This window comes from Colletes latitarsis, unplaced genomic scaffold (assembly GCF_051014445.1).
Source record: "Colletes latitarsis isolate SP2378_abdomen unplaced genomic scaffold, iyColLati1 scaffold0049, whole genome shotgun sequence".
In the NCBI taxonomy this organism is placed as follows: domain Eukaryota; kingdom Metazoa; phylum Arthropoda; class Insecta; order Hymenoptera; family Colletidae; genus Colletes; species Colletes latitarsis.
The window spans coordinates 135,001-145,000 of record NW_027488399.1 but is presented as its reverse complement, the minus strand read 5'-3'; the positions used below and the strand labels follow the sequence as shown (position 1 = coordinate 145,000).

Here is a 10,000-nt window from a genome sequence, read left to right as displayed (position 1 = left end):
TGTTTGGCCAGAATGCCAGAGAATAGAGTGAGCATTTGCGTCTATTGTCATGATGACTTTATGATTCTTAAGTTTGCCTAGGATGTTTTGCAGTACTGTTAGGAGTGGATCTATCGCCAGTGAATATTGGAAGTATGCATTTATGATATAAAAATTAAGTTGTCCAAGTCTGACGTGCAGTGTCATCACGTGCGGTGACTCATCCAGGTTTACCTGGAACACCTCAATGTTTTTGTTAGCAATCACTGCCGCAACCCAGGGTGTATCGGTTTCCGGCTGTATAGTTGTTACTCTAGTTGAGTACCCTTTTACCTTACTTTTGTACGTGTAAGGTTCCTGGAGGCAAATCATGTCTATTTTGTCCTTTAGGAGTCTGTCTTGTATACTTGCTGCTGCTGCAGCCGACCTTTGGGCGTTTATTTGAGCCAGAATCATTGCCAATTTATTTTCGATTTAACTAGGTCCACATACCGTACAAATATGGGACAGTTTTTATCTTTAACCGTGTGTTTGGTCTCGGTTCTTTTTGCCCTAGTGCAATTAATGCACTTGGGTGTCTCCTTACATTTCTCTTTCAGGTGGTCCTTGGAGCCACACAGTTCGCATAGTTGGTCCGGCATGTTACAATTCTTTGCGACATGTCCGAAGCCATGGCATTTAAAGCATCGTGTGATGCTTAAATACTCTCTGATGCGGTACGACGACCACATCATGAAAATCTTGCCTTTATGGATCAATTCATTAAACTCTGGACCTGGGATTTCCACGATCCAGTTCACCTTATTATCATCCTTCGCCTTAAAAGAATGCCTAAAGGTTATTTCTTTCTCCAGTGTTTCTAATTGCGCCTCGGTTTTGTATTGGAAGTTCTTTTGGATTAGTTCCGCTTTGAGATCTTCCATAGCGTTCTCTTTTTCCACGTCATATATAATTATAGACGGGCATTGTTTTTTGGGGTCCTCAACCCTGAGTCCCGCTTTTTGGAGCGGGGTTCCCTTTATGAGGTCCACGTCCCTCTTGCTATCTACCTCGATTATAACTCCTTTGTTGCGCATTTGCCTGATTCCTCTTACGCGGAGCTTGGATCGGATACCTGTAAGTTCCTTGGTGATCGTTTGTTTTATCTCGTCATTGGTTCGTTTGTCTGTCTCTTTCGTGGGCTTGATCAAAATGATCTCGCCCGTTCTTTTGGCTGGGGTCGGTTTCGCTGCTGGTGCAGGACCGTTCTTGCCGCTTGCAGGGTTGGTCAGGCCCTTGCAAGGGCTTAGGCTCGCCACCTGAGAGTACGAGAGCTGAGGGCTCTTGTGCTCGTTGGCGGTTTTTAATTTCTCATTTTCTAGGATGAGGTCATAGAGGATTCCCTCCATGACCCCCCATTTCGTCATTATAGTTTTAATTTCCGACTTCGTGAGGTTGTTTGCCTCATTCAGCAGGAAATGTTCTAGTTCGGTTCTTTGTGCTTTAACTTGTTCTTTAGGAGATGTGTTTTGTGCCATTGTTGTAATTAGTGTTTCGTCCTTTGTTGTGTCTGTTGTGATTTTCTTTAGTGTTACGTCAATCTCATTGTTCTCAGCTTCGACCATTTTCCTCTTGCGAGTGAGCATGGCCTCAGCTGTGTTAGCGCAGCGCTTCTCAGTGGACCTGAGTTCCGCTGCGCTCATAGCCTCGCTTTCATCGCCGCTACTACTGCTGCCTTCAGTAGAGCTATCGGCGATTTTGTCGTAAAGCGTTTGTCTTTTAGGTTTCGGGTTTTTCATGTATTTGTTCTTGTCATCGGTCGTTGCCAGAGTCGTTGCCGTTTGTGGATCCGTATGGTTTCTGTTTTTTAGTTTAAGTTTGGAATTTTTCATGTTATTCCCACGAGAATGGTCGGTTTTGATACTGTCCGGGAAGAGCCGCCATTCCAGGACAGGCCTGACACACGGTGCCCTGAGGCCGAGCATGCCATCACCAGGGGGTCGGCAGGTACCCCAGTGTTGTTCGCTTGGGGTTGGGGCTACCCCCCCAACCATTCATCCCATCACCACGAAGCAGAGCTTAGGATTCGGAGGCCGTTTGAAGAGTTGCCATTCTCGCGGGCCGGGCGGTAAAGCCAAGCCCCCCGTTTCCGCTGCCGTCGCGTACCATAGGCAAGACCGAGAGGAGTTGCGAATGGGTCGTTGCGACGACCAACAGGGGATTTACGGTATAGATGCTCAGGCTCCTCGGGTTCGCTACCCGTACAGTGGCGTGTACCACCCACACCACTGCCCCTGAGGGTAGTAGATAGGGACATGTAGTGTGTAGCCGTTATTCTGTCCAAGCGCGTTGCCACTTGGGGACTTTGCTGTACCTCAGACCGAAGGTCTATACCAGCAACTACATTTTGCCTGATGTTCGGGCATCTACTTTTCACGCGTCGTTATGCGTTTGGAGGCTAACGACGTCGAAACCTGCTGCCACCTCGAGTCCAACCCAATCCAGGAACGCTTGCCGAAGCAAGCGGGGCTTGTATCCCGGCCCGAGGAGGTCATTGCCGAAGCACATGACCTAGCATCCGTTCGAGTACATTTTCAAGCATGGTTATTGGAGAGAGTCCGCAGACTTCTCTCGTTCTGTTACGTAGCGTATTGCGTTCAATGGCGGTTTTGGTTTCGCCCTGCTTTCGTAAGTAGTACCGAGCGCGTATATGTCCGGAACTCCCTGTATAGGTCTTGTGTTACAAGATCGGCTTCGGTCACCGGCCACGGATGGCCAGCTTCTTCAGCCGCTTGTCTCAGGAGTTCTCGCGCGTCTCGGTACCTCCGGCACTCGAATAGGACGTGGTTTGGTGTTTCCACTTGGCCACAGTCGCAATTCTCGTGCGGTACTAAAGCAAATTCCTTGAGCTTGGCTCGGAAATCTCCGTGCCCGCTTAGGAATTGTACTACGTAGTGATCCAAGATCACCCAGCTTGCATTGAGACGGTCAGATACATCAGAGAAGTAGCGGTAGGTGACCCTACCTTTCTCCGATGACGACCATCTCGTTTGCCACATATTGAGAAGTTCCGCTCGCACCAAGGCTTTCGCCTGAGCAGCGGTTACTTCTCCAGCCGCCAAATCGGCTCGACTTATTCGACAATTTCCGACTTCGATATTGATTTGTCTTCTAATCTGGTATGCACACGCGCGCTCCACTAACACCAAGTCTATCGGCATCGTCCCGGCGATCACAGTGATCGCGTCGGTAGATACCGTACGATAGGCCTTGGTGACGGCGAGCAAAACATGTCTCTGCGCCCTGGCAAGTTTAGTTCTTGTCACAGAGGTGAGCATGTCTACCCATCCGGCGGCGGCGTATGTCGTGATCGGGACGAAGAGACCTTTGTACAAAGTACGCATGGTTCTGTGTCCCAATCCCCAGTTTGATCGAGCAAGTCTTGCTAGCGTATAAAACGTTCGCATGACTTTGGCATTCAAGTATTCGACGTGGGATCTTACTCCCATTCGCGCATCGATGTGAACACCCAAGTACCTTATGGTTTGCTTGAGTGCCACACTTCTCCCGTTTATCCTTATCACAGGAGGTCGTTCTCTATCCAGATTTCCTTTCAAGAGAATCATCTCGGTCTTAGTCGCGGATAGTGTAAGTTTCTGCGTGGCGCACCACTCAGAAATTGTATCCGCGACTCTTTGCCCTCTTTGCTGCAACTGATTCCTCGAGTTTCCGTAGAATACCACGAGTAAGTCGTCAGCGTAGGCTATTGGCTCGCAAGCCAGGTGTTCGTTTGATAGGAGCTGTAGAACTTCGTCAAAGACTAGGTTCCAACAGCTCGGACCGAGTATCGACCCCTGAGGGCAGCCCTTGGTGACTTGCTTACGCACATTACCGTGTTTGGAAACTATTGTAACCATACGGTCAGCGAAGTAGTCGACCATGAGTCGATAAAGATTTCGGGGACATCCCCGGCGTTTCAGCTTCTGAAGTATGCTTGGCCACCAAACATTATCAAAAGCTCCGGCGATGTCGAAGGAGAGACCCATCACATATCGTTCCTCTCGCTGGGATATCAATTCCCTGAGCTTCACCACGGCGTCTTCCGTGGATCGTCCAGGCCTGAATCCATATTGCCGATCGGAACTATGTTCTGGGTTTAGGAATATGTTACTCATTCGGTTAAGCATTAGTCTCTCTAATACTTTGCCTAAGATGGAAAGTAGGCATATCGGTCTATACGACTTGACATCCGTTGGTGGTTTATCGGGCCCTTTCAAGATTGCTCTGATCGAGCCGATTTTCCACCTAACGGGGAAGACCCCGTGCGCTAGACACCCGTTGTAGAGTCGAAGTAGAGCACTATGGATGGATCCATAAGCACATTTAACTACCTCGGCCTCTATACGGTCCAGCCCAGGGCATTTGCCTCGCTTTAAGCGCGATACTGCAGCTCCGAGCTCATTCCTCGTGAAGACTGGACAGTCTTCAGTCGGCGGATCGGTTGCAGCATCAGCTCTGGTGTTTGCTTGCTCCGGCGTTTCATCCGTGGACGAGTCGTCCGGGATTAGCGCCTGTAGGAGCTGCGAGGCAGTCGATTCCCAGTCAGTCGTATATCCTTCCGGCGTTCGAATGTTTGAGACCGCAGTCTCAACACAGAGTTTCTTTTGGGCGATCTTGTAAACAAGTCCCCATGGCTCTTTATTCCCCTGCTCCGTCACAAAGTTCTGCCAGCTTTGTGCTTTCGCAGCGCGCACTGCGGCTGTGTAGGCGAGTCTAGATGTTCGATACTCAGCCTGCTTTGCCGCTCTCTCCTCCGAGTTCCTCTCGCGCTGAAAGGCTCGTCTAAGTCGATAGACTCGCGCTTTCATTCTCGTCAAATTTTCCGTCCACCATGGGACGGACTTTGAATGCCACTTCTTGGGGCGCATTGAGGCATTGCACGCATCGATGATCGATTTCTCGACCTCTTGTGCTAGGTGTTCGACTTCCCTGCGGCAACCAGTGCCGAGGGGTAATTGCCTCGCGCCCTCAAGAAGAACTTGATCAAATCGCTCCCAGTTCGCATGCAACGTGCGGAATCGAGGCTGTGGGCTTCGATTCTCATTCACGTCCGTGAACTGTAAGACAAAATCAATGAGTCGGTGGTCACTGGAGGTCCAATCCTCGTGAACCGTCCAGTTTCGCACAATTGTCGCCATGTCTGGAGTCGATAATGTGACATCGATCCATGACTCACCGGCAGGGCTGGAGTATGTAGGAATACTCCCAGCCTCGTTCAAAATCGTCAAGTCGTGTAATGCGATAAACTCTTCGAGCTTTTCGCCTCGCGTGTCCGGTCGAACGCTTTCTCCCCCCCAAAGGTGGGATTTGGCATTGACGTCCGCGGCTATCACGACTCGACGGTGTTGGAGAGCATCGAGTGTCCTCTCCAAGCGTGCCAGACTTGGTTCAATGTCTTCCGAGCATTGAAAGTACTGGCTAACGAGGTAGAAACTACCGAAGGGTCCGCTAATGCAAACGCAGGAGGTGTGAGTATCACACAGCTGTGTGATTTTTACCACCGAGATGTCCGGGTTTCTGACCACTATTGCGGCCATAGCCCGTTCATTCTCGGCGATCACCTTCGCCGTGAGCCCAAAGCCTGGAATCTGTCCCTGGAATTGGTAAGGTTCCTGCATGAGCAACACGTCGATCTCCTTTGCGTGCATTAGCTCGCTCACCTCACCATGAACAATTAGCGCACGCCGCATATTATGCTGCGCGATGCGCAATTGCCTTAGAGGATTCTCCGGGTCGTGTCTATCCATAATTGGTCCGAGATACTGCAAGATCGAGTGCTGCCTGATAGGCAGGGCAGTTCTTGTCTCGTGACTTATGGTCGTGCTTCTTGCCTCTTGCTTTACAGTTCGAGCAAGTCGGGGACTTACTCTTCGCTGTACAAGAGGCAATGGTATGCCCTTCTTCGGAGCAGTGACCGCAAACCTCGTTCTGCGCTTTACAATGTTTGGCCATGTGGCCAAACATCTGACACTTGAAGCATCGTGTAACAGAGACATAGTCCTGCACTCTGCATGCGGACCAGCCCAGGTACACTCTGCCCATGCTCTTCAGCCGCTGGCGAACCTGCGGACTGACTTCCATGACCCAGTTGGCAGTGTCCTTTTCCTTCGGGCCGGTTGCAAACCGGACCTTCAGGTTGGACGACACATCCCCCTGGGTCATATCGCTGAGGTTTTGCTTCCAGATACTGGAAGAAACCTCCTCTTTCCTCATCGACTTGGGAACGTCGTACACTATAAGTGTAGGGTTCCTCAAAGTCGGTAGAGTAGCTGAAAGTCCTACTTCTTTCAGCTTCGCGCAGTTGACGAAGGCCTTCAGATCCTCCTTGCGCTCGGTCTCGACGGCTATGCCACCGGAGTGGATGCGTCGGACAGACCTAACGCGGATCTTGGCTTTCGCCGGCTTAACCAGGGACAGAACAGTTTGTTTGGTTACTTCGCTGTTCTGTCCTTTCCCTTTCGGCGGGAAAATTCGCACCACGTGTCGTGGTGGTTTAACCGCTTCCGGGGAAACTCGGTTGGCGTCGACCTTTACCGCTTGCGCGTAGGTCGTTGCCGCACGAACTGGTACAGGTTTCGCAGTCGGACGGGAACCCGTCGTCTGTGAAACCGTCGGGGCAACCCTCTCCGCGATCCTCTGGGAGGCTCTCACCTCTTGCCGGATCGCCGCGAGCTGTCCTTTTAGGAAAGAGTTCTGAATAAGAACCTCCTGGACTAGCTCGTAGAGAGCTGCCGCGTTGCCAACGATCAAGGCTCCGGTCTCCTTGCTGAGCCTGGATTCTTTTCCAAGACAGCTGGTCCGGATACCCTTGAACAGTTTCGAGGCCTCTCCACTAATTTTGTCGAGAGGCCTGTTCGAAGGACCAGGTGCCGCCTCCGCCGACACCTTTCCTGGCATGTTCTCGCCGCTTTTCCGGGCTTTCTCCGCCCTCTGCGGCTGCTCCTTCTTGACGACGGTTATCCAACCGTCGTCGTCGACTCCATGGCCCTTTCCTCCGTCCGAAGACGTGGCGTTGCCTTCAGAAGTTGCCTTCGGCTTTTTGGCCTCCGGCTTCTTCGGTGGTGGAGTTGTACGGGGTGGTGTCCCCGATCCGTCCTTCTTGACATCCTTTTTGATTACAGGGGATGTCTCACCTGCCGGCTTTGGTGGTGTAGCCGTCTTTCGCGTTGGGGGTCTGGTGCCGGGGGGCGTTTTAGCGCCCTTACCCGCTTCAACCGCCTTCGCCTTTTTCTGAGGTGGTGAAACCACCCCAGCTCTCTTACTCACCGCCGTCGTTCTGCCGGGAGCAGCGACAGCGGCCTCCTTGACTCCCTTTTCCCCCTTGCGGGGTACCGAGGCATCTATGGGGGTTAGTTTAATTTTAGGATCCATGCTTACTTGGAAACTGTTTCGTCCCGGCGTGTGTCCCGGCCTCCATGGACCCTCAATTGGAACCCGGCTCCGCCTGGGTTAGGACTTGCACCCGGGATATAGTCCGCGAACAAAGGCCGACCGGGCTTTCCCCGGACTCCTAGGTTCACTTCCTCGCCCAATAGAACCCACGAGTGGTGTTCCGAGCCGATTGACTAGGCACAGGGCTGCTTTTCTCGCCTAGCCGCCTGTCTAGACGAAGCAGAGGCCAAAGGTACGTGTTGGGCAGCTACACTCCCGCAGGAGAGAGGGCCCTCAGATCCCAGGATCCTCCTTTCCGCCGACACAGGTCGCCACGCACGGCAAACACGTGGGGAACAAACCTCAAGCAGATGTTCCCTCTGCTTCGCTACGCCCGGTTTCTGCTCCCTGTTTTTGCAGGGAACCCGCTGCGTAACTAGGACATGACCTCGGGCATCATGTCCCTGTAGCATTAGCTCCAAAACGTGGGACTCGTCCTTAGCACGACTAGTAGAACTCACTTTGCCATCATTAACTATGCTCTTGACGCTTCAGCGTCCTTTTGCCATCGCCAACGACGGGAGCTGCTGTCAGCAGCGCGACGACGGTCTTACATGTATAAATACATGTTGTCTTTCGTCGTTGGCGTACCTTTCAGTGTTTTCGTCATACGCTGCATATCCTTCCTATATGCAGCGTCCGTATGGCAAGGACTCCGAGTCTGACAGAGCCGTACACCACCGGTTTACAGCTCGGAGTTGAGCTGGTCTAGGCGGAGTCTTCTAATGGCCAGGGGAGCGATCCACGTTTCGAGGCCCGTCTCCCTACCTAGGATACTAGCGTGGTTTCCCAGCCGACACCTTCAGGCAGTAGGGAGCAGCTCAGCTACTTCTACGGTGGCCTCCTTCCGTCATTCGTCTGGCATTACGACGTCTGCCACCAGATGTTTTGGTGTGCTGGGTTCTGCCAAGCCCAGCGGCGTATTGCTTTTCCCAGCGGCGTATTGCTTTTGGGGACGCATACAGACGTCGTTTCGTGTCTCTTTCTGGTCTTTTTACTTTGCTCAACGTGAAAAGGGGGCATATAGCCCCCTTTTTGATTTCTGGTGTCAGGATCGCCTCCTCGGAAAAGCATTAAAGCAAAAAAAAGGGGGCTTATAGCCCCCTGGTATGAGTTAGGTCTTTCTTGGAGAAGCTCTAGGTGTTCGAGTAGGAGCTTCGAAAAGTTCCTTAAAGTGAAAAAGGGGCATATAGCCCCTTTTTTGTACAATATACGCCTTCTCCAATAAGCCTTAACGTGAAATGGGGGCCGAAGCCCCCAGGTGTTAAGTATACGCTAGTCATAATGCTTCCCCATCTCTCTTTGCTTTCCTGACACCACTCCTTCCTGACATCTCTGTTTTGCACAGAACGAATGACGGATCACGTCTTGCTCGGGTAGGTGGGGTCGCTACTCCCATACGGTGTGCCCCTGCACCGCCCCTGCCGAAACCAGAGCCCCGTTGGCCGGCATAAATGCCGTTTGCAGCGTCCACCGCGTGGAGGAGGGGTTGGCACATGCGATCCTGGTGCCGTATAGCAAGCTATACGCCCGGACGGCTTCTAGACGCCAGTAGATAGGGACAGTGGGAATCTCGTTAATCCATTCATGCGCGTCACTAATTAGATGACGAGGCATTTGGCTAGCTTGAGCAGAGTCATAGGTACTTCCTCCGAACTCAGGCCTATACTCCTGGCTCAGAGGACATCATGGTTACTCATCCCGCAAATACGCAAGTGCTCACACCGGACGGTTCCGCCCTACGTCCGAGCAAATAGCTTACCGTGGCAAGCGCCCTCACTCGAACATTGTACTACGTAGTGATCCAAGATCACCCAGCTTGCATTGAGACGGTCAGATACATCAGAGAAGTAGCGGTAGGTGACCCTACCTTTCTCCGATGACGACCATCTCGTTTGCCACATATTGAGAAGTTCCGCTCGCACCAAGGCTTTCGCCTGAGCAGCGGTTACTTCTCCAGCCGCCAAATCGGCTCGACTTATTCGACAATTTCCGACTTCGATATTGATTTGTCTTCTAATCTGGTATGCACACGCGCGCTCCACTAACACCAAGTCTATCGGCATCGTCCCGGCGATCACAGTGATCGCGTCGGTAGATACCGTACGATAGGCCTTGGTGACGGCGAGCAAAACATGTCTCTGCGCCCTGGCAAGTTTAGTTCTTGTCACAGAGGTGAGCATGTCTACCCATCCGGCGGCGGCGTATGTCGTGATCGGGACGAAGAGACCTTTGTACAAAGTACGCATGGTTCTGTGTCCCAATCCCCAGTTTGATCGAGCAAGTCTTGCTAGCGTATAAAGCGTTCGCATGACTTTGGCATTCAAGTAGATAGGGACAGTGGGAATCTCGTTAATCCATTCATGCGCGTCACTAATTAGATGACGAGGCATTTGGCTACCTTAAGAGAGTCATAGTTACTCCCGCCGTTTACCCGCGCTTTTTTGAATTTCTTCACGTTGACATTCAGAGCACTGGGCAGAAATCACATTGCGTCAACACCCTTGGGGGCCATCGCAATGCTTTGTTTTAATTAGACAGTCGGATTCCC

The 10,000-nt window shown here is 51.8% G+C and overlaps 1 pseudogene; it reads right to left on the bottom strand.

The window, feature by feature from the left end:
* Positions 1–9,742: 9,742 nt before the first annotated feature.
* Positions 9,743–10,000, bottom strand: part of LOC143350971 (large subunit ribosomal RNA) — a 3,135-nt pseudogene continuing 2,877 nt past the window's right edge.